General features: G+C 32.1%; 1 protein-coding gene across 3 annotated transcripts in view; it reads right to left on the bottom strand.

Annotated features, from left to right (window-relative positions):
* LOC101891263 (docking protein 1) overlaps positions 1-22,688 on the bottom strand; it is a 104,154-nt gene that overhangs the window by 53,972 nt on the left and 27,494 nt on the right. Inside the window, exon 2 of one of the 3 annotated variants that reach the window (XM_059118470.1) lies at positions 3,760-4,010. The exons of the other annotated variants lie outside the window; for them this stretch is intronic. The gene's annotated coding sequence lies outside the window, so the exon portion shown is untranslated. The remainder of the gene's footprint in view (positions 1-3,759; positions 4,011-22,688) is intronic. 3 annotated transcript variants of the gene reach the window in all.

Genomic DNA, 22,688 nt, shown 5'->3' on the forward strand with positions numbered 1-22,688 from the left:
AACGACGCCACCACCTCTTTTACAAAAACGATCTTTTCTGAATATTTAATATTTTGAACATAAAATTCCACTATTTAATATAGATGTTTTTAACCAAGTTTCTATACAAATAGAAAATGAATTATTTATTATTTTGGCACTGTATCTGCTTTTAGAGGCAAATGAGCTAAATATTGGATATCTTCATAAGTTCTTTATTGAATGCCGTAAAAGGCCAAAATTCGCTTAAAATAAACGGTACAAAAATATTTTCAGGCACAACAATTTTTAAAGAAGATCTACTATCTATCAGAGCTTATAACATCTCAAAAAGCAATATCCCCCAATTTTTGATTTTATATAATAACTTAGGTCATTGGGCGTTGTATCTGAGCAAACCAGAAAACATTTTCATGACAGGAATACTCATAATCTCAGGATTAATTACACCTTTACTTATATCGTTGTTAATTACCGGAACTGGGTGTGTTACAATACTCGCATACGACTGTTCACGCCCAGTCTTAGTTGTATCAGTGATATTAACTGAAACAGCGTTCTGCCCACAAACTATGGTTTTGCGACTAGCATTCCCTTAGTTGGTGCCTTTTTCGCAGCCCTTTTGCTTCTCTGACAGGAAACTGACGGTGACGACACCAAGTTCTTGGTATTTCTCACAGTAATAGTGAGAAAAATTATTTTTTCATCGAAAAATTATTTTTTAAATTCCGACTGCAAATCATTTACAAAATTGTAAAAGTCTGCAGCGAGTTTTCTACATTGCACACAACACCAATGAACACCAACATTGTTTCTTATTGTGTCTACGACTTTTGCATTAATCCTAGCACATTTAGCATATTATTGATTATGATTAATTCTTTATGTGTTATTTACTGCCGATATGAACACAACCAATGAAACAATCAACCAATCAACAATTGCTGATGATACTGCATTCATTAGCATACACAAGGATCCTATGATAGCGTCGGAAAAAACTACAAAACCATGTACATATTCTCGAAAATTGGCTGACAAAATGGAGAATATCGGTAAATGCAAGTAAGTGCATACACGTTACTTTTCTCTAAGTCGTGAACTTTGCCCCACAATAAAAATCTTTAATACTTAAGTTCCACAGAAAAATACCGTAAAATATCTTGGAATGCACCTGGACCGAAGACCTGCATGGAAACAACACATCGATGAAAAATCACGCAAATTAAACTAATAAAAAAGGCCAATCTTGAGTGGTTAATTGGTATACGTTCTTCTATTAAATTAGAATACAAAGTCCTATTATATAAGACTGTAATTAAGCCAATTTGGACTTATGGCATACAGCTTTGGGGCACAGCTAGTGCCTCTAACGTAAGTAAGCTACAAAGAAGACAATCGAATATTCTTCGATCTATTACAGGTGCACCATGGTACATAAGGAACGCTGAAGAAAAAATAAAGAAGCTTTGCCGAAAGTACTTAAGCAAACTATCCGAACTCTTTCTATCACATAGTTTATGTTTGTCTTACTCTCTCATTATTTTCAGCTCTTGTCTGTTATACTTCTACAGGTAGTAGTATGCTAAAACGGAAGCCGCTTCTGTGAAGAAATCGATAAGACTATTACTGTAGTCCGCGGGATGATTAGTGAAGAAATCGATATGACCATTACTGTAGTCCGCGGGATGATTAGATATAACTGTATCTAAACAAAGCAACATTATATCCGTTAGACTATTCCTGTTGTCTGCGATTCACTTAGATATAACTGTATCTAAACTAATCTGAATTACCTACTCAATTAATTCACGGATATAACCCATAAAAAACACCACCAGCCCATAAAAAACACACATCTATATCTTAAAAAATAAATAATAATAAAATTAATAATAATTAATAATTAAAGCATGAAAAAGATATAGGTTGATTGCATTGACAACCTCCCTATAAAAAAACTATTAGTATGTAATATATTTGTTTTCATTAAAATATATGAAAGATTTAATAAATTAAACAATAAAAATGATTAAGACAAAACCAACAGGTAACACACAATACATCCTCTGCAACAATAGTACATAATTCAAAAGGGCACGGCGTTTTTTATACCCTCCACCATACTATGGAGGGTATATTAACTTTGTCATTCCGTTTGTAAATCCTCGAAATACTCATGTCAGACCCAAAATATATTCTTGATCAGAGTAAAATTCTAAGTCGATTTAGCTACGTCCGTCTGTCTGTTGTAATCACGCTATCTTTTGAATGAATTGATATAGATGGCTAAAATTTTTCACCCATCTTTATTTTTCCAGTAGACAGGTTAAGTTCGTAAATGTGCCATGTAAGTCCACGTTTTCATATAGCCCCCATATAACGGTACCTCCCGATATTCGGTATTTTGATGATTTTAGCGAAAATATTCACCGGAATTGTTTTAAATTTGGCATTTGAAGTTCGAAATGGATACAACAGCCTAAGACAGAAAATTGTCTGTGCAGGTCCACGTCTTCGTATAGCCCCCATATAACGGTACCTCCCTATATTCGGTATATTGATGATTTTAGCGACATTATTCACCGGAATTGTTTCAAATTTGGTATTTGAAGTTCGAAATGCATACTACACCCTAAGACAGAAAAATGTCAGGTCCAAGACAGAAAAATGTCTGTGCATGTCCACGTCTTCCTATAGCCCCCATATAACGGTACCTCCCTATATTCGGTATTTTGATGATTTTAGCATCATTATTTATCAGAGTTGTTTCAAATTACGTATTTAGAGTTCGTTATGAGAACTACAATCTGTGAAAGAAAATTGTCTATGTAGGTCCATGTCTTCGTATTGGCCCCATATATCAGTACCTCCCTATATATTCGGTATTTTGACGATTTTAGGTACAATACCCATCGAAATTGTTTGAGATGTGGTATTTGAAGTTCATAATGGATGCTACAGCCTGTGACAGATAATTGTCTATGCAGGTGCCTGGTCTTCGCACAGCTCCGATATAACGGTACTTCCCTATATGCGATATTTTGACGATTTTAGCTACATTATTCACTGTTTATTTCAAGTTTCGAATTTGAATATGGTAATGGCTTATGACAAACAATGCCTATGTAAGTCCACGTCGTATAGAAACCAATAGACGGCTATATTTGGTATTTTTAAAATTTTAACAAAATTTTTTAAGAATTTTATTTTTTGAAAATTTATAAATTTGTTCCAAAAGGTGGAGGGTATTCAAAGTTCGGCCCGGCCGAACTTACTGCTTTTTAACTTGTTTATTTACTTTTTATAATTATCAATATTTCTTAATTTTAAAAATTACAACTATATTTTTAAGATCAGAATAAATAAAGTTGAACATTTTTAACTTTTACATAGCGTCAATTAGTGGTTTAATTAAAGTACTTAAATTGAAAAATATAAGCGGTATTTAAAAAATTAGGATTTTCAACAAAAAAATGAATGCAAGGTTTCGGTTAATCCTAGTATAGCTATAGCCACGTATAGAAATTGGCTTCCAGATTAAAAATATGTAACGGCGGTCGTAATTGTTTATCCGATTTTTTGACCCGGAAGTTTGGGTAAAAAATCAGAATATAAGCGTGTTTTTAGAATAGATATGGGTATCAGTTCTGGGGCTATGCTCGGATCAATTTCAAATATTTTAAGTCTGATTGCGGCCAAGTAATTTTTTCGTGGGGAAAATACTCGGTTACCCGGATATTCGACCCGGATGTTTGGATATAAAATCCGCTATCTTACCTTTTTAGCTTTTCTGAGTAGCTCCGGCCGGTTTTTTAGTTTTTCTTCCTCTTAAGTAGGTCCATCACCAACTATGCGATCCATAGATTTTCTAAACTTTATAACCTTTGTAAGTAGCAGGCCTTCGGCCAGGGCTTGAGATTTTCTCCTCTGAGGTATGTCCAACACCGGCTACGCGATCCATAGTTTTTGTAAGCTTTATAACTTTTGGAAATAGCCGGAGTTTGATTTTAAAGTCAATATCTTCGGAACTATAAAGGTTAGATACATATTAGAGAAGAAGACATCAATTTCATGAATTGCATCACGAATATCTTCGGAACTACAAGAGATATCAATATAAGTGTAGATTTTTAAAACCCCATAGTGGGTCCATTTTCGAATTTTTAGGGGATTTTCAAAAATTTCCAGTACAAAAATACCAATTTTCTTGTATTACTCCGGAAAAATTTGAATCCACTCATCAGATGGCAAGTTGAGTTTAGAGGCTACGCTCGGAACATTTTGAAATGTTTACCGCAGGTGGGTAATTTTAACCTAATTAAGGAAAAGTAATTTTTCCAACAAGTTTTCTTTATTGTCATTATAGTTATTAAAGTCAAATCTATCCTAAGACCATTTCAACATGTGGATCAGATTGGCAGCCTTGTTGTGATTAGTGTCAAAAATTGTGGTGCTCCGCGCTTTTGAAAAAGTTATTAATTATCTCTTTTATTAAATTAATTAATCTGATAAAAAAAAGTGTCTAAAAGTGTTTAATATTTTTAAAGTTTGTTTTGTGTTTACAGTAATATCAATTTTCAAATTGTGTAGTTTGCATTCTCCTCTTTACCCTGTTTCTTTTGTTACATTAGCTAATTAGTTGCTGTAACATATTCTTCTTGGTTAGTTTGCCATCTCAAAAGAGTTGATAAATAAAAAATTCCAGCTACAGATCTGATCTTAAAAAATATAGTTGTAACTTGTATAATTAAAAAAAAATATATATATAACTAGCTGACCCTGTCCGCGTTGCCGGCCCGTAGTTTTAGTCTATTATGCATATTTGTCAAAGCATAATTATTCAAAGATATGACTGTTATAAGTGTTCATGTACTGGTCGATTAATTTTTAGTTTTTAGTCAAATGAGCAGTAATTTGGAATTTACTGTATTTTGTACACCTCATAATTGAGGGCTGAATGATTTAAGAATAGCCAAAGTTAATTACTTTTTTAAACCCATTAACACCTCAGATCTAATGTACATTTGTAGTGTTTTTTATATTTTATTTTTGAATTCGAATATTAATATCAATTTATTTAATTGACTTGATTTCTTGAGAACTGAAATTGATGACGGGTTACATGGAAGTGTAGTACCGAATTATGTGGTGGCGAAACGGAATAGATGATATCGAAATAATTTAACGCGGTCACACCAAAGTTAGAAGATAATAACCTTTTTAACATCGCTAAAAAAAAAATTACGAAAAAGGAGATATCATTACAAAAATTCTCAAAACGGGAAAATATCGAAAAAAATGTCCAATGGAATTGAATTTTAAAATAAAAGTACATTCTATTGACAAACTTTGTAAGGATCTTTAAACAGTTGCTGTAAAAAATCAGCGAACAAGTTGAAGATTTTTTCAATTTGTTATTATTCTTTTGTCATTTTTTTTTTTTTCAATTTGTATTATCGTATTGAATTCAGTGGATTTTTTGTGAACGAAATAAAGAATAATTTTTCACTATATACAATTTTTCACCAAAAAATAAAATAAGTGCGAAATACGATGTTAACTGACATCTACCTTTCAACTCCAGGGCCTACATCGTGCTTCAGCTGGAAGATGCGCAGACATTTAAACAAACAAAAATGACCGAAAAAGACTAATGGGGCTCATTTCAAAGAGCGGACCTACTTCTTTCATGTGACAATAATCCGTCCAATGAGAGCTCAAAATGCAAAAATTTTTGGGACTACAATCAGTAAAGTACCAAATATAAAGGGTGCAAAATAGTAGAGCGAATGGGACTTTTAGTAAGAAAAGGATTTCTATCCTTCCAAAAATTCTTCCCGAACATTTAAGATACCTTAAATCGCTTTTGTATGACCTGCAATATGATATATGATATCGATCATAAATAACCATTGTATGATTTAAGCTATTTTTGAAGTCTTCGTCATTTTCTTCTATTTTTGGCCAAAGATCTTTGTTTCTAAGGGAGTAGAAAATTCTCGGAAGGGCCCATATTGATCTTGACCACTAAAAAATTGTATTTATGCTACTCTGGCGTAAGGAACCATCGTACAGATAATTGCCACATAGAAATTTATTCATGTAAAGTCCCCTCATTGGAGTATCCCAAGTCCACTTTCACATCTAATGTGTGGTCAGAAAAGAAAATTTTGTATTCTATTGAATTTGTAACCCCCAAGAGAATATTGGTTGGGAACGTAGATATAGATGTACATCCCAAATCAAATAAATTGTGAAAAACAAGAACAAATTATAAATATAAGAAAGTAGCACGGGACCGAATATTTGTTGAATCGTCATTGAATTATACTATGATGAAAAATATGGACTTTATGGCGTCTCCAATTTACAATTTAAATGACAAATAAAATTAGTTCTCATCATACGGTAATTGGAGTAAAATAGTAATTATATTTGATTATCCTGAAATCAGTCTGCCCTCAATTATAAGATGGATAAAATTATTTTTACTTATTTAAATCACGTGAATTTTTTTCAGTTTGACATGCTATGTTGTTCTGCTATATTTTCGATTTGGCCTCTATTTGTCATCTTGGATTATAAGGGGTGAAGAAAGTTTTCAATGTAGGTCGATGTTTCGCAGTAGTGCCCATATGAAGGTACTTCCTGATTTTACCTTATTTCAAAGGATTTGGCTAAAAATGTGTATTTGGGGGGGTGAAAATCGTACACAAAAATTTCAACATATCTACAAATTTTAGAATTTTCTCCATGTAATAGTACCCCCACAAGTCCACCTTTTGGCGGACTTATGAGAACTCTAATGCACAATCTGAGGTGTTAATGGGTTTAAAAAAGTAATTAACTTTGGCTATTCTTAAATCATTCAGCCCTCAATTATGAGGTGTACAAAATACAGTAAATTCCAAATTACTGCTCATTTGACTAAAAACTAAAAATTAATCGACCAGTACATGAACACTTATAACAGTCATATCTTTGAATAATTATGCTTTGACAAATATGCATAATAGACTAAAACTACGGGCCGGCAACGCGGACAGGGTCAGCTAGTAAAATATAAAAAACACTACAAATGTACATTAGAAAAAAGTAAGTCAAAATGGAAAAAATCATGCAAAATAAAACATTATTATTGTACATTTCAAAAGTCAAAATGAAAGTGTTAATAAATCACATTTTTACGTGATTTTTTTTTTGTATATTATTCTTTTCGGATAGGAGACAATTCCGAATTTGAATGAATCAGTAAAATCAGTTCAGCGGTTCTTAAGTTATAAGCGTAGTAACTAACACAACTTCATTTATATATATAGATGTATAGATAGATTAAAAAGTATGCGTGGTCAGTTCCTCAGCCCCCAAACAAATACTTAAGGTTGGAGGGAAGGTCAACAGTATCTCGTGCAATAATTTTTAAACCAATATCTTGTTTATTTGGGAAATGTAAGGATTTTACATAAATCGAAATAGTGGGCGTAAAAGGAGGCGTGGTCAATATTTTTTTCTTTAAAAACCTAACTCGGGGTATGACAAACGTTTGTACAAAAAATTATGCAAATCGGTCCAGCCGTTTTCAACTGATTCCGTTACCAACAAACAACAATTGATTTTTATATATATAGATTAAAATAAATAAAATGACGTTCCCTTTTGAATTGTGTAATATTGTTGCGAGAATGAATTGGGTGTTACCTGTTGGTTTTGTCTTAATCAATGACATGCTAAATGTGCTAGGATTAAAGCAAAAGTCGTAGACACAGTAAGAAATAATGTTGGTGTTCGTTGGTGTTGTGTGCAATGTAGGAAACACTCTGCAGACTTTTACAATTTTGTAAAACATTTGCAGTCAGTTATAATCACTGATACAACTGAGACTGAGCGTAAACCGTCGTATGTCAGTGTTGTTACACACCCAGTTCCGGTAATTAACAGCGGTATAAGTAAATGAGTAAATAATCCTGAGGTTATGAGTAATGATAGCGAGGTTTCCAAGGAAACCTCAGAATCCATTCATGACATTAAGGAATTATCACATCCCATATCTAGTGATCGTCCCGAGACTGTTACTGACAAAAGTCAACCTATCCAAAGAGCATTATCTATGGCTGCCGCCATGAAAATTATATTTGTGATAAGGTTTGCAACAGAAATAACGGCAGATGACATAAGCTATTATATAAAATGAAAAATTGAGGGAGTTTACTTTTTGAGATGCTATAAACTCCGATCTGCATTTTCTGAAAGTAGATCTTCTTTCAAAATCTTTTTTTATTTTGGCCTTTTTGGGCTCTTATTAAAGAATTACTGGAGAGATCCGATAATTTAGCTCATTTGCCTCTAAGACCAGATTCGGTGCCAAAATACTAAATGACTCATTTTATATTTGCTATCAGAATGTAAGGGGAGCTTAATACAAAATTAACCAGTTTATATACTGATGGCATTGTTTCCAATAAAAATTTATTGGTTTTCTCCGAAATTTGGTTAAAAACATCTAAATTACATATTGGAATGTGTTCGAGAGATATAGAGTTTATATCTGAGATATAGAGTTTAAAAAATTCTAAAAAAAAAAATTTTCGTAAATATAAAAAATCAGACTAAACTAATAACTCTGTTGCTATGTCTAAATATACTTTACAGTCTCGTCTCTAAATATACTTTACAGTCTCGGAGCATTAAAAAATCGTTGTGTACCACATGCACCACACTAAAAAGAAATGTACTGGCATCAATGTGCATTTTATAATTTGGAAACAAATATTAGATGTTTGATTTTTTGGTATAATAGCATTAATAATGAATAAAATGATTATTATGAAAGAAATTATAAATTTAAAACTACAGACATTATTAAGTGAAACAACAGTTTCTAATTGAATATCCTTTCCGACTTTGCTAAATTATACAAAATTCGATATGAGTATCACTGTTTGTATAAGTGGAAATTAAAGAAAAAATAAAAAAACGTACTAAATTAAACAAAAAAAACTTCCATTGACTTTTACACAATTTTGTATTTTCATTGCGCGTTTGTGTTCTATATATTTGGCATATTTAGTTTTTTACCACAAAAGTTTTCGGTAGCTGGTAACCACTAATTTTTTATACCCTCCACCATACTATGAAGGGTATATTAACTTTGTCATTCCGTTTGTAACTCCTCGAAATACCCATGTCAGACTCAACAAAGTATATACACCTAAGTCTGTTTTTACACGGTCTTTTTGTACACGGTTTTGATATAAAACGGTTTGAAAATTGAATATTTTTAATTTTTTTACACGATTTTATTCCATTTAGCGCGATTTGAAATGTTATGTACTTCAATTTTTAAATTTAAATTTAATTTTAACGCATTAAGATAAAAGGTAAGCCAAAAAATATTTTGTATTTATTCAGTTATTTATGTTTTTTAATTTTGTTAAATATTTTATGTATCCCTAAAAGGAAATGTCAGATAAAAAACTAAAAGAGAAGGCAATTTCTTTGGAAACCAAGATTAAAATTTTAGATCGCCTTCGAAATGGAGAAGGCTCAACTGCTCTTGGTAAAACATTCGCTTTAAATGAAGCCACAATGAGAACTATAAAGAAAAATGAAATTGCAATTAAGCAATCGGTGATTTCATGAATTCTTGTTCTTAAAAATTCTTGTTTTTCACTAATTTTAATAGGTTTTAGAGATTAGGAACAAATCACCCATTTTTGAATAAGACCAATGTCTTTTTTACACGGTTTTTTTTACACGGCTTCTTCTGGAACCAATCTACCGTGTAAAAACAGACTTAGGTGTATATTCTTGATCAGCGTAAAATTCTAAGTCGATCTAGCGATGTCCGTCTGTCTGTCTGTCCGTCTGTCTGTCTGTTGTAATCACGCTATCTTTCGAACGAATTGAGATACAAGGCTAAAATTTTGCACACAGGTTTATTTTTACAGTAGGCAGGTTAAGTTCGGGGCCATATAGGTCCACGTCTTCGTATAGCCCCCATATAACGGTACCTCCCGATATTCGGTATTTTGATGATTTTAGCGACATTATTCACCGGAATTGTTTCAAAATTGGTATTTGAAGTTCGAAATGGAAACTACAGCCTAAGACAGAAAATTGTCTGTGCAGGTCCACGTCTCCGTATAGCCCCCATATAACGGTACCTCCCGATATTCGGTATTTCGATGATTTTAGCGACATTATTTAACGGAATTGTTTCAAATTTGGTATTTGAAGTTTGAGATGGATACTAGAGCCTAAGACAGAAAAATGTCTGTGCAGGTCTACGTCTTCGTATAGCCCCATATAACGGTACCTCCCTATATTCGGTATTTTGGTTATTTTAGCGTCATTATTCACCGGATTTTTTTTCAAATTACGCATTTAGAGTTCGTAATGGAAACTAAAGTCTGTGACAGAAAATTGTCTATGCAGGCCCAGGTCTTCGTATAGGCCCCACATACCAGTACCTCCCTATATTCGGTATTTTGACGAGTTTAGGTACAATACTCGCCGAAATTGTTTGAAATGTCGTATTTAAAGTTCGTAATGGATGCTACAGCCTATGAGAGAAAATTGTCTATGCTGGTCCAGGTCTTCGCACAGCTCCGATATCACGGTACCTCCCTATATACAATATTTTCACGATTTTAGCTAGATTATTCGCCGTTTATTTCAAGTTCCGAATTTGAACTTGGTGATGACTTAGACACCAATATAACGGCTATATTCAGTATTTCTAAAATTTTGACAGAATTTTTAAGGATTTTATTTTCAAATTCGTTCCAAATGGTGGAGGGTATTCAAAGTTCGGCCCGGCCGAACTAACTGCTTTTAAACTCGTTTTCTTTTTTAAATTTTTCTACTATCTTCAATTTTGAAACCAATCTAAACATACATGACAAATAAAAATATGCAGCTTTTATTTTCATAATATTGAATTAGTAATTTTTGCATTATCAAAAACATCAAACATCTAATTTTTCTCACAAGTCGTAAACAACACACGTGTGGTACACTACGATTTTGTAGTGCTCCGGCTACGGAACACTACGATTTCGTAGTGCTCCGACTGTGATACACTACGTTTTTTAGTGCTCCAAATGCAGTACACTACGATTCTCGTTGTGCTCAGGTACAGAGTCACTAAAATATTTTTTTAGGGTTGTGTTCCGGTACGGTACATTATCTTAGGGCACCACTCCACCTCGGAACGGTACAGAATACTGCGGTACCATACTGTTTATTTTCGAACGCTGCTTAAAAGATAGATCACAACTAGTTTTGTTTGAAGGGTATCTATTTAAATTTATTTATTTATATTTTATCGTTCATCTTTATTTTATTTATCAACGATTTACCCAATTCCATAAATTACTCGAAATTGCTTTTCAAATATTTCAAAATACTCCAGACACAATAATCCAATGGATTGATATCCAGAGATTTTGGCGGCCATTGATTCACCACACTGGAACCTCATTTTGTAACCATTCTTGGGTGGCGCGTGCTGAGTGCGATGGTGCTGAATCCTGTTGGAATGTCCAAGGTCTGCGACTAAAATGTTTGCGTGCTCAAGGCTTTAATACACACTCCAGAATATGTTCACAATAATATTCGGCATTTATTCTGAAGCCACGGTCGATTAATACGAGCGGAGAGCGACCATCGGCGCACATTTTCAGCTGACCTGCTGAACTGCTGGACAACAAATGTTTTCTTTTTTTGTCCACTTCTTTTATGTCGGACTACGCTACTAGTATGACGGTAACGAGTGATGGTACGAGACACAAAAGATTTATACACAGTTAAATGCTGGAGTGCTCTAACGATAGCCACTTGTGGTTTTCCAACCAAATATAAAGAAATCACACTACCACGCTTGAATTGCATCACGAATAACTCTTTTTCTGGAAAATTCTCAACAAAATGCTTTTGTAGGCTTGTAAACAATATAATGAGCTGTCACTGGAATAATTTTAACAGCTGTCGGGCGAGTGGCTTGGAAATGACAGCAGTCTGAAGTTGGTTGCAGTTTCTCACCCTGTAATATTAACGGTCATTCATTATCAATTGTGAACTCATTTGTCGATCTTGCCGTCAATAACCATGTAATAACAATGGTAAATAAAGCAAATTGTGTTTTAGGTTTTGTTAAAGGGTGGGCCAAAGAATTTTCTGATCCATATATAACAAAACAGTTATTTACGTGTCTTGTTATACCTATATTAGAGTACGGTTCTGTTGTATGGGATCCTCAAAATGCAATATACTCAGATAAAATAGAATCCGTGCAAAAATAATTTCTGCAATTTGTCTTACGAGGTTTACATTGGAATAGTAATTTTGCTTTGCTATCTTATGCTAGCAGGCTAAAATTGCCCACACTTAAAAGCAGACGTATTACGTTACACTCCATGTTTGTACTTAAAATTTTAAATGATAACATACCTTCAGATTTCGTAATCTCATATATTAATGTTCCCTTTAGATCTAGTAAATACTACCAATTATTATATACCGATTTTTAGCGCACGAATTACTGAAATGTGTGTTGACTTTAACTCTGTGTACTGTAATGTAAATTTTGGTATGAGTTTAGAAGTTATCTATCTATATATATAAAAATCAATTGTTGTTTGTTAGTAACGGAATCAGTTGAAAACGGCTGGACCGATTTGCATAATTTTTTGTACAAACGTTTGTCATACCCCGAGTTAGGTTTTTAAAGAAAAAAATATTGACCACGCCTCCTTTTACGCCCACTATTTCGATTTATCTAAAATCCTTATATTTCCCAAATAAACAAGATATTGGTTTAAAAATTATTGCACGAGATACTGTTGACCTTCCCTCCAACCTTAAGTATTTGTTTGGGGGCTGAGGAACTGACCACGCATACTTTTTAATCTATCTATACATCTATATCTATATAAATAAATGAAAGTTGTGTTAGTTACTACGCTTATAACTTAAGAACCGCTGAACTGATTTTAATGATTCATACTAATTCGGAATTGTCTCTTATCCGAAAAGGATAATATCCAAAAAAATCGCGTAAAAATGTGATATGTTAACATTTTCATTTTGACTTTTGAAATGTACAATAGTAATGTTTTATTTTGCATGATTTTTTCCATTTTGACTTACTTTTTTCTAATGTACATTTGTAGTGTTTTTTATATTTTATTTTTGAATTCGAATATTAATACCAATTTATTTAATTGACTTGATTTCTTAAGAACTGAAATTGATAACGGGTTACATGGAAGTGTAGTACCGAATTATGTGGTGGCGAAACGGAATAGATGATACCGAAATAATTTAATGCGGTCACACCAAAGTTAAAAGAAAATTACTTTTTCAAAATCGTTAAAAAGAAACACGAAAAAAGAGATCTCATTGCAACAATTCTCAAAACGGGAAAATATCGAAAAAAAATTCCAATGGAATTGAATTTTAAAATAAAAGTACATTCTATTGACAAACTTTGTAAGGATCTTTAAACAGTTGCTGTAAAAAATCAGCGAACAAGTTAAAGATTTTTTCAATTTGTTATTATTCTTTTGTCATTTTTTTTTTTTTCAATTTGTATTATCATATTGAATTCAGTGGATTTTTTGTGAACGAAATAAAGAATAATTTTTCACTATATACAATTTTTCACCAAAAAATGAAATAAGTGCGAAATACGATTGTAACTAACATCTACCTTTCAACTCCAGGGCCTACATCGTGCTTCAGCTGGAAGATGCGCAGACATTTAAACAAACAAAAATGACCGAAAAAGACTAATGGGGCTCATTTCAAAGCGTGGACCTACTTCTTTCATGTGACAATAATCCGTCCAATGAGAGCTCAAAATGCAAAAAAATTTGGGACTACAATCAGTAAATTACCAAATATAAAGGGTGCAAAATAGTAGAGCGAATGGGACTTTTAGTAAGAAAAGGATTTCTATCCTTCCAAAAATTCTTCCCGAACATTTAAGATACCTTAAATCGCTTTTTCATGACCTGCAATATGATATATGATATCGATCATAAATAACCATTGTATGATTTAAGCTATTTTTGAAGTCTTCGTCATTTTCTTCTATTTTTGGCCCTTATTTGGCATCTTTGTTTCTAAGGGAGTAGAAAATTCTCGGGGTAGGGCCCATATTGGTCTTGACCACTAAAAAATTGTATTTATGCTACCCTGGCGTAAGGAACCATCGTACAGATAATTGCCACATAGAAATTTATTCATGTAAAGTCCCCACATTGGAGTATCCCAAGTCCAAGAACAAGAACAAATTATAAATATAAGAAAGTAGCACGGGACCGAATATTTGTTGAATCGTCATTGAATTATACTATGATGAAAAATATGGACTTTATGGCGTCTCCAATTTACAATTTAAATGACAAATAAAATTAGTTCCCATCTTACGGTAATTGGAGTAAAATAGTAATTATATTTGATTATCCTGAAATCAGTCTGCCCTCAATTATGAGATGGATAAAATTATTTTTACTTATTTAAATCACGTGAATTTTTTTCAGTTTGACATGCTATGTTGTTCTGCTATATTTTCGATTTAACCTCTATTTGTCATCTTGGATTATAAGGGGTGAAGAAAGTTTTCAATGTAGGTCGATGTTTCGCAGTAGTGCCCATATGAAGGTACTTCCTGATTTTACCTTATTTCAAAGGATTTGGCTAAAAATGTGTATTTGGGGGGGTGAAAATCGTACACAAAAATTTCAACATATCTACAAATTTTAGAATTTTCTCCATGTAATAGTACCCCCACAAGTCCACCTTTTGGCGGACTTATGAGAACTCTAATGCACAATCTGAGGTGTTAATGGGTTTAAAAAAGTAATTAACTTTGGCTATTCTTAAATCATTCAGCCCTCAATTATGAGGTGTACAAAATACAGTAAATTCCAAATTACTGCTCATTTGACTAAAAACTAAAAATTAATCGACCAGTACATGAACACTTATAACAGTCATATCTTTGAATAATTATGCTTTGACAAATATGCATAATAGACTAAAACTACGGGCCGGCAACGCGGACAGGGTCAGCTAGTTAAATCTAAAATAATTTTATTTTTAAACAATTAAAATACATGTTTTATATTTTGACAAACTAGCTGATGAATTAGATTCTGTAGATGGTCTTCAATTCCCTACTAAATTGCCATTATGATGCGGATCATGTGTACGTAAATGAAGATCGCACCCTCGGTCTGCAGGAGTGAGAATGTGAGACGTGGGAACGTTTGATAAAAAACATGGTTTCCGCAGAGGGCTCTCAACCATTACTAATCTTATTCAATTCTCATCAGAGGTAATTAAAGGATTTGTTCACAACAAACAAACTTGTACAATTTTTACCGACTTCAGCAAAGCTTTTGATTAAGTCAATCATAAGTCACTTTTTTCAAACTTGAACGTATAGGATTTAATAGAAACTTGGTTTTATGGATTTCATCCACAGATCGTTTTGTTTGGTGTTCCACAAGGATGTCATCTTGGACAAGTTGTTTGCTAATGATCTACCATTTCTTTTAAGTATTGTAAATTATTAATGTACGCTGATGTTGTAAAATTATTCATGACTCATAAATCTCAAATAAATGTTGACTTACTGCAAAGAGATTTAAATAACCTTTTTAAATGATGTCATCTCATTGGCATGGAGTTGAATTTAATAAAGGCATATGTGTTTTTTTAGATCCAGCTCTATATCAAATCATTATAGTATAAATGGATATGCGGATTAATGGAACCAAAAATAAATTTTTGTAACCATGTTATTTGTCTATATTTGTCCTTATTATTTTTTACCTTCATTAAAAAGTATGCGCATTATGTTTACTTGTATAATGATATTAAACATTTTAAGCGGTACTGTACCATCTAGTTTTCTTATTTCGTTTATTAGAATAAATGTCACCTTTAGAAGTAGTAGATATTATCAATTGTTATATACTGACTTACATCGCTCAAACTACGCGATGGGTGACCCTGTCAGTAAAATGAGTGTTGATTTTATTTATTTATATTCTTATGTAGATTTTGGTGAGTTAAAAAAACTGCAACAAAGTCAAACGCCATAATCTTTATTTTTTTTTTAATTTTATTTTTAACTAGCTGACCCGGTCCGCTTTGCCGGCCCGTAGTTTTAGTTGTTAATGTCCATTTTTTAAAGCATTTCACAAATCTTATTCATATATGCGACACAATTTTTATTATAAATAATGTTCACGTACCGGTCGATTTATAGTGTTTTAAAAACGTGATCCTCTTTTTCCATTCAAGAGCACGGCTCAGTTTTTATACCCTCCATCATTCTGTAGATGAGAAAATTAAATTTGTAATTCGGTTTGTTACTCCTCGAAATACTCATGTTAGACCCTGCAAAGTATATATATTCTTTATCATAGAGGTTTTTAACACTCAAATTTAAGCATATGGCTGAAAAATAAGATCAGGCTATTCAAAATATCTTAAACCGCGGTATGAGAAAATCTATTATAATTTTTGCGATGAATATTTATTTCTATTTAGAAATTACTACAGAGACAATAAAAATTTTGCCGCTTACATAAGTCAGATCTGCGATTCATTATACTTTAAAAATATGCATTAAAATCTAAAAGTACGGGCCGGCAACGCGGACCGGTCCTGCTAGTTATAAATAAACAGGAAAATTCGTGAATTTGAAACTGAGAATTTTCCAAATATGCAGAAAGAAGGAGGTTCCAGGAAGGTGTACATTTTTCCGGTTCCAAAGGATGAAGTATCGAGGGTAGAAACGTTTGCAGGTAGAATTTAAAACAACGTCTTCTGTATGCTCTGAACACTTCGACGTTGCTCATGTGGTGAAATCTAGAAGAGAATATCGCGAAAATATTCTGGAGGGTGTATTAAAGCCTTGGGCACGCAAACTTTTTGACCGCAGACCTTGAACATTCCAACAAATGTAAACCTATTTCAAAATTTGATGCTATTTCCGACATTTTTTGCTTTCATTCAATAAAATTTAAAAAATAATGGCGTTTGACTTTGTTGCGGTGTTTTATCTCACTCTGTATGATGTATTGATAGGTATAGGCCAAAACGTGTCCAATCGAAACAACGGTTCGAGACCCTAGGTCTCTTTGGACCAAATCCGTTTCATGACATTTGAAATCGATCTAGAGGTGTCTCTCCGTCCATCCAATTCGCTTCCTGGCCGAACTATAGGAATAATATCATTTGAATAACTTTATTTGTTTGGCTCGATTTCTTGAGAACTGTAATTGCAGGCGGGTTACATTGAAGTATAGTATCGAATTATGTGGTGGCGAAACGAAAATTTAACGCAATTTCACAAAAGTTAAAGGATAATTACTTTTTCAAAATCGCCAAAAAATCACGAAAAAAGAGATTTCATTGCAAAAATACTAAAATCGAAAAAAAGTCAGTGGAATCGAATTTCAAAACAGTAGTACATTGTATTGACAAACTACGTAAGGAACAGGATCTTATTTTTCAGTCATATGCTTTAATTTGAGTGTTAAAAACCTATATGATAAAGAACATTTATAATGGCCCCATGTGAAAACTTAGCTCAATTTTTGGTATTGTAAAGAGTTTAGCAACATTTTTCATTCAAATGTGCTGTAATTTGGAATTTGTATTTCCAAAGTTTAGAACACCGTGCTGTATGGTATTAAGTTTTGTCCATCTCATAACTGAGGGCAAAATGATTTCAGAATTGTCGAAGATAATAATACACCCATTACAGTAAGATGGGAATTATTTTATTTATTTATTTATTTTTTTGTCATTTAAATTTTAAAGCCCATATTTTTCATCATAGTATGATTCAATGACGTATTTCAATTCGTATTTTTTCATTTTTCTGCATCAATTTCCGACTGAATAAGTCCCAGTTTCACATTTTGGAGTTTATTTCATATAGACTTAAATCACAAATTTACGTTCCCAACCAATATTCTGTTGGGGGTTATAACTTCAATAGAATACAAAATTTTATTTTCAGATCACACATTGGTTGGGCAACTGGACTTGTTGGTACATTATGTGCGGACTATACCTAAAAAAATGCCTAAGTGGACAATTACTGTAAGATGATTCTCTACCCCAGAGTAGCCTAAATACAATTTTTTAGACAAATCAATGAAAAAATTGGCGATGGCATTAAAAATAAAAATTGTTCACAAAAAAAAAATAAAATAAAAAAAATCTATATATATAAAAGAAAGTTGTGTTAGTTACTACGCTTATAACTTAAGAACCGCTGAACTGATTTTAATGATTCATACAAATTCGGAATTATTTCCTATCCGAAAATGATAATATCCAAAAAATCGGGTAAAAATGTGATATAGTAACAGTTTCATTTTGACTTTTGAAATGTACAATAGTAATGTTTTATTTTGCATGATATTTTTCCATTTTGACTTACTTTTTTTCTAATGTACATTTGTAGTGTTTTTTATATTTTATTTTTGAATTCGAATATTAATACCAATTTATTTAATTGACTTGAGTTCTTGAGAACTGAAATCGATGGCGGATTAAATGGAAGTGTAGTACCGAATTATGTGTTGGCAAAACAAAGTTAAAAGATAATTACTTTTTCAAAAACGCTAAAAATCACGAAAAAAAGATCTCATTGCAAAAATTCTCAAATCGGAAAAATATCGAAAAATTTTTCCATGGAATTGAATTTTAAAATAAAAATACATTCTATTAACAAACTTTGTAAGGATCTTTAAACAGTTGCTGTAAAAAATTAGCGAACAGTTGACAATTTTTTCAATTTGTTATTCTTCTTTTGTCAATTTTTTTCAATTTGTATTATCATATTAAATTCAGTGGATTTTTTGTGAACAAAATAAAGAATAATTTTTCACTATATACAATTTTTCACCAAAAAAATGAAATAAGTGCGAAATACGATGTTAACTGACATCTACCTTTCAACTCCAGGGCCTACATCGTGATTCAGCCGGAAGATGCGCACACATTTAAACAAACAAAAATGACCGAAAAATACTAATGGGGCTCATTTCAAAGCGTGGACATACTTCTTTCATGTGACAATAATCCGTCCAATGAGAGCTCAAAATGCAAAATTTTTTGGGATTATAATCAGTAAAATACCAAATATAAAAGGTGCAAAATAGTAGAGCGAATGGGACTTTTAGTAAGAAAAGGATTTCTATCCTTCCAGAAATTCTTCCCGAACATTCAAGATACCTTAAATCGCTTTTGCTGCTATTTTTAGGGTCTCCGCCACTTTCTTTTGTTTTTGGCCCTTATTTGGCATCTTTGTTTCTAAGGGGGTAGAGAACCTCTTCGCATAAAATTTTCGAAGTAGGGCCCATATTGGTCTTGACCACATTCATCAATTGATTTGGCTAAAAAGTTGTATTTATGCTACCCTGGAGTAAGGAACCAACATACAGATAATTGCCACATATGAATTTACTTAATTCAAGTCTCCACATTGGAGTATCCCCAAGTCCACTTTCACATCTAATGTGTGGTCAAAAAGAAAATTGTGTATTCTATTGAATTTGTAACCCCCAAGAGAATATGGATTGGGAACGTAGATTTGGGATGTACATCTATATGAAATAAATTGTGAAAACATGAACAAATTACAAATGTAAGAAAGTAGCAGGGGACCGAATATTTGTTAAATCGTCATAGAATTATACTATGATGAAAAATATGGACTTTAAGGGTCTCCAATTTACAATTTAAATAACAAATAAAATTAGTTCCCATTTTACGGTAATGGGTGTAAAATAGTAATTATATTTGACTATTCTAAAATCAGTCTGCCCTCAATTATGAGGTGGATACAACTATTTCTACTTATTTAAATCACGTGATTTTTTTTCAGTTTGACATGCTATGTTGTTCTGCAATATTTTTGATTTGGCCTCTATTTGTCATCTTGGATTATAAGGGGTGAAGAACGTTTTCAATGTAGGTCGATGTTTCACAGTAGTGCCCATATGAAGTTACTTCCTGATTTTACCATATTTCTATATTTATTATATATATGTATATATATATATATATATATATATATATATATATATATATATATATATATATATATATATATACTGGTGGCCAAAACTAAAGCAACTACAATCGCAAAGACAATAAATGTCCTATAACTTTTACAAAAATAAAAAAACGTAATTATTTTTCCACTTTTATATTAGGTCTTTAATTCACTTTTAAGAAACTAAAAATAAAAATACAAAAATCATTTTGAACGAAAAATAATATATGGAAAACTAAAATGACCTAATTTTTGCTTGGTCAAAACTAAAGCAAATTTTGGATTTTTAAAATTAAAATAATTAAATTTTGGCTAGTAGTCGATAGCATCCATTACTTTTGATAGCAGCTGCACACCTACGAGTCATTGAATCTATAACACGCTCAATTTGATCCTTGGGTATGCTTTCCCAGGCACCCCGAATTCTTTTGAAAATGTTGTGCTTATTTCTTTCCGAATCTCGATTCATCTTCCTGTCTACGATATTCCAAAGGTTTTCTATGGATTTTAGGTCAGGTGATTGTGCCGGCCATAACAAAACATCGATTTTTGACTAACGCAACCAATATTTGACAGGTTTTGATGCAAGTTTGGGATCATTGTCATGCTGAAACACCCAAATGAGCCGAATATTTTAGTCATAGTAAGGGAACAACGTGATGTCCAACACATCTTTGTAAACAAACCGATCCATAACTTCCTTTATTTCATGGATAGGCCCAACTCCATAGAAAGAAAAATAGCGCCACGCCATTTTTGACACTCCCTCATGCTTCACTGTACTTTTGCAACACTGCGGCTTGAGTCTTTCATTTTTGGTCTTCTCATCGTAACATTTTTCACGTCTGAGCTTTTAATATTAAACGTAGACTTATCCCAGAAATAATGTTTTTCCATTGAGCTGGATTCCACTTAATATTATCGTTTCCGAAAGCCTTTCTGATTTTTTCAGATATAAATGTCTAGTCTTCGCACTGATCTCGAGCTTATATCCAATGATTGCTCTCTCACCAATCCAGTTGAACTCTTAAATGGTTGTTTTTTTATTTCTCTCACAATTTGTTGATCAGTACGGGCTGAAGTTTTCACGGCCTTCATCCGTTATAGACTGTTACTACTGATCCAGTTTCATAAAACCGACTTAGTATACAGAAATATTTATGAAATCACAGAAATATTTATGAAATATTTCTCGGAAATCATTTTCTGTGATATGTTGTTTTCATAGTCACTGATAATTTGCTGTTTTATTCAGGTACTGTATTTGCTTCTAGCCATTTTTAAACTTTTTTGAGCAGTACTTAAAAAACGAAAAGAAAAACACATGTTGTTGTAAAAAAACTTCTCAAAAAGATTTATGACAAGCGAAATTGTCGAAGGAAGCAAAAAGCGATAAATCTAACAGTAAAAACAACTGAAATTGCAGCGGTCATATGAATGTACAACTGAGTTGCTTTTGTTTTGTCCAAACCAAAATCTGGTTAATTGACTTTACCATACATTATTTTTTATATAAAAATGAATTTTGGTTTTTTGTTTTAGGTTTTTAAAAAGTGAATAAAGTACCTAATTTAAAACAAGAAAAACTTTCTCATTTTCTTAATTTTTAAAAAAGTTACAGGGCATTCATTCTCCTTATAATTTCAGTTGCTTTAGTTTTGGCCACCAGTGTATATATATACTAGCTGGCCCGATCCGCGTTATATTGAATTTGATATGATAACCTAAATTAATTTCTTACAGAAAATTTTCTCGATTTTTTCCCGATTTTAGAATTGTTGCAATGTGTTTATTTAGCGATTTAAAACAAAGTAATTAAGTAATTTAACTTTGGTGTGACCGGGTTCAATTATTTTGACATCCTCTATTCAGTCTCGCCACCACATAATTCGGTACTACACTTTAATGTAATCCGCCTGGAATTTCTGTTCTCAAAAAATCGAGTCAATTCAATAAAGCTCATCAAATTGAAAAAAAAAAAAAAAAAAACGTACGTACGCGATAAAATACTAAATTTTGTTTTGTTCCTATCTTATCCTTCTGAAACGATATTATAGTTCCACTTACCCAATAAATACATTAAATCTATAAATAACAGTTTTGTTCGTTGTCGCTTTGTATTACCCTTAAAAGACAATATTTGAATTAAAAAAAACATCACAAATGTACATACGAAAATAGTAAGTCAAAATGAAAAAAAAATCTCGCAAAATAAAACATTACTCATGTACATTTCAAAATCCAAACTGAAAATTATCAAAAATTTGACATATTTACGCGATTTTTTTAGATTTGATCCTTTTCGGCCAAAAGACAATTCCGAATTTGTCCGAATCGTTAAAATCATATCACCGGTTCTTGAGTTATAAGCGTAGTAACTAACACAACTTTCTTTTATATATATAAGCTTTATATAGATTTGTCTTCAAATTCTTTTAATAATTTAAATTTTGACAAGAACGTCACAATTTTGTTTTTGTATTTATAAGGCGAATTCAAAATATTTTTTTTTTTTTTTTGGATTTTATACTTTTCTTCAAAGAGACAATTCTGAATTTGTATGAACCGTTAAAATCAGACCAGAGGGTTTTGAGTTATAAGCGTAGTAACTAAC

The sequence above is a fragment of the Musca domestica genome, unplaced genomic scaffold (genome assembly GCF_030504385.1).
Source record: "Musca domestica strain aabys unplaced genomic scaffold, Musca_domestica.polishedcontigs.V.1.1 13, whole genome shotgun sequence".
Taxonomy (NCBI): domain Eukaryota; kingdom Metazoa; phylum Arthropoda; class Insecta; order Diptera; family Muscidae; genus Musca; species Musca domestica.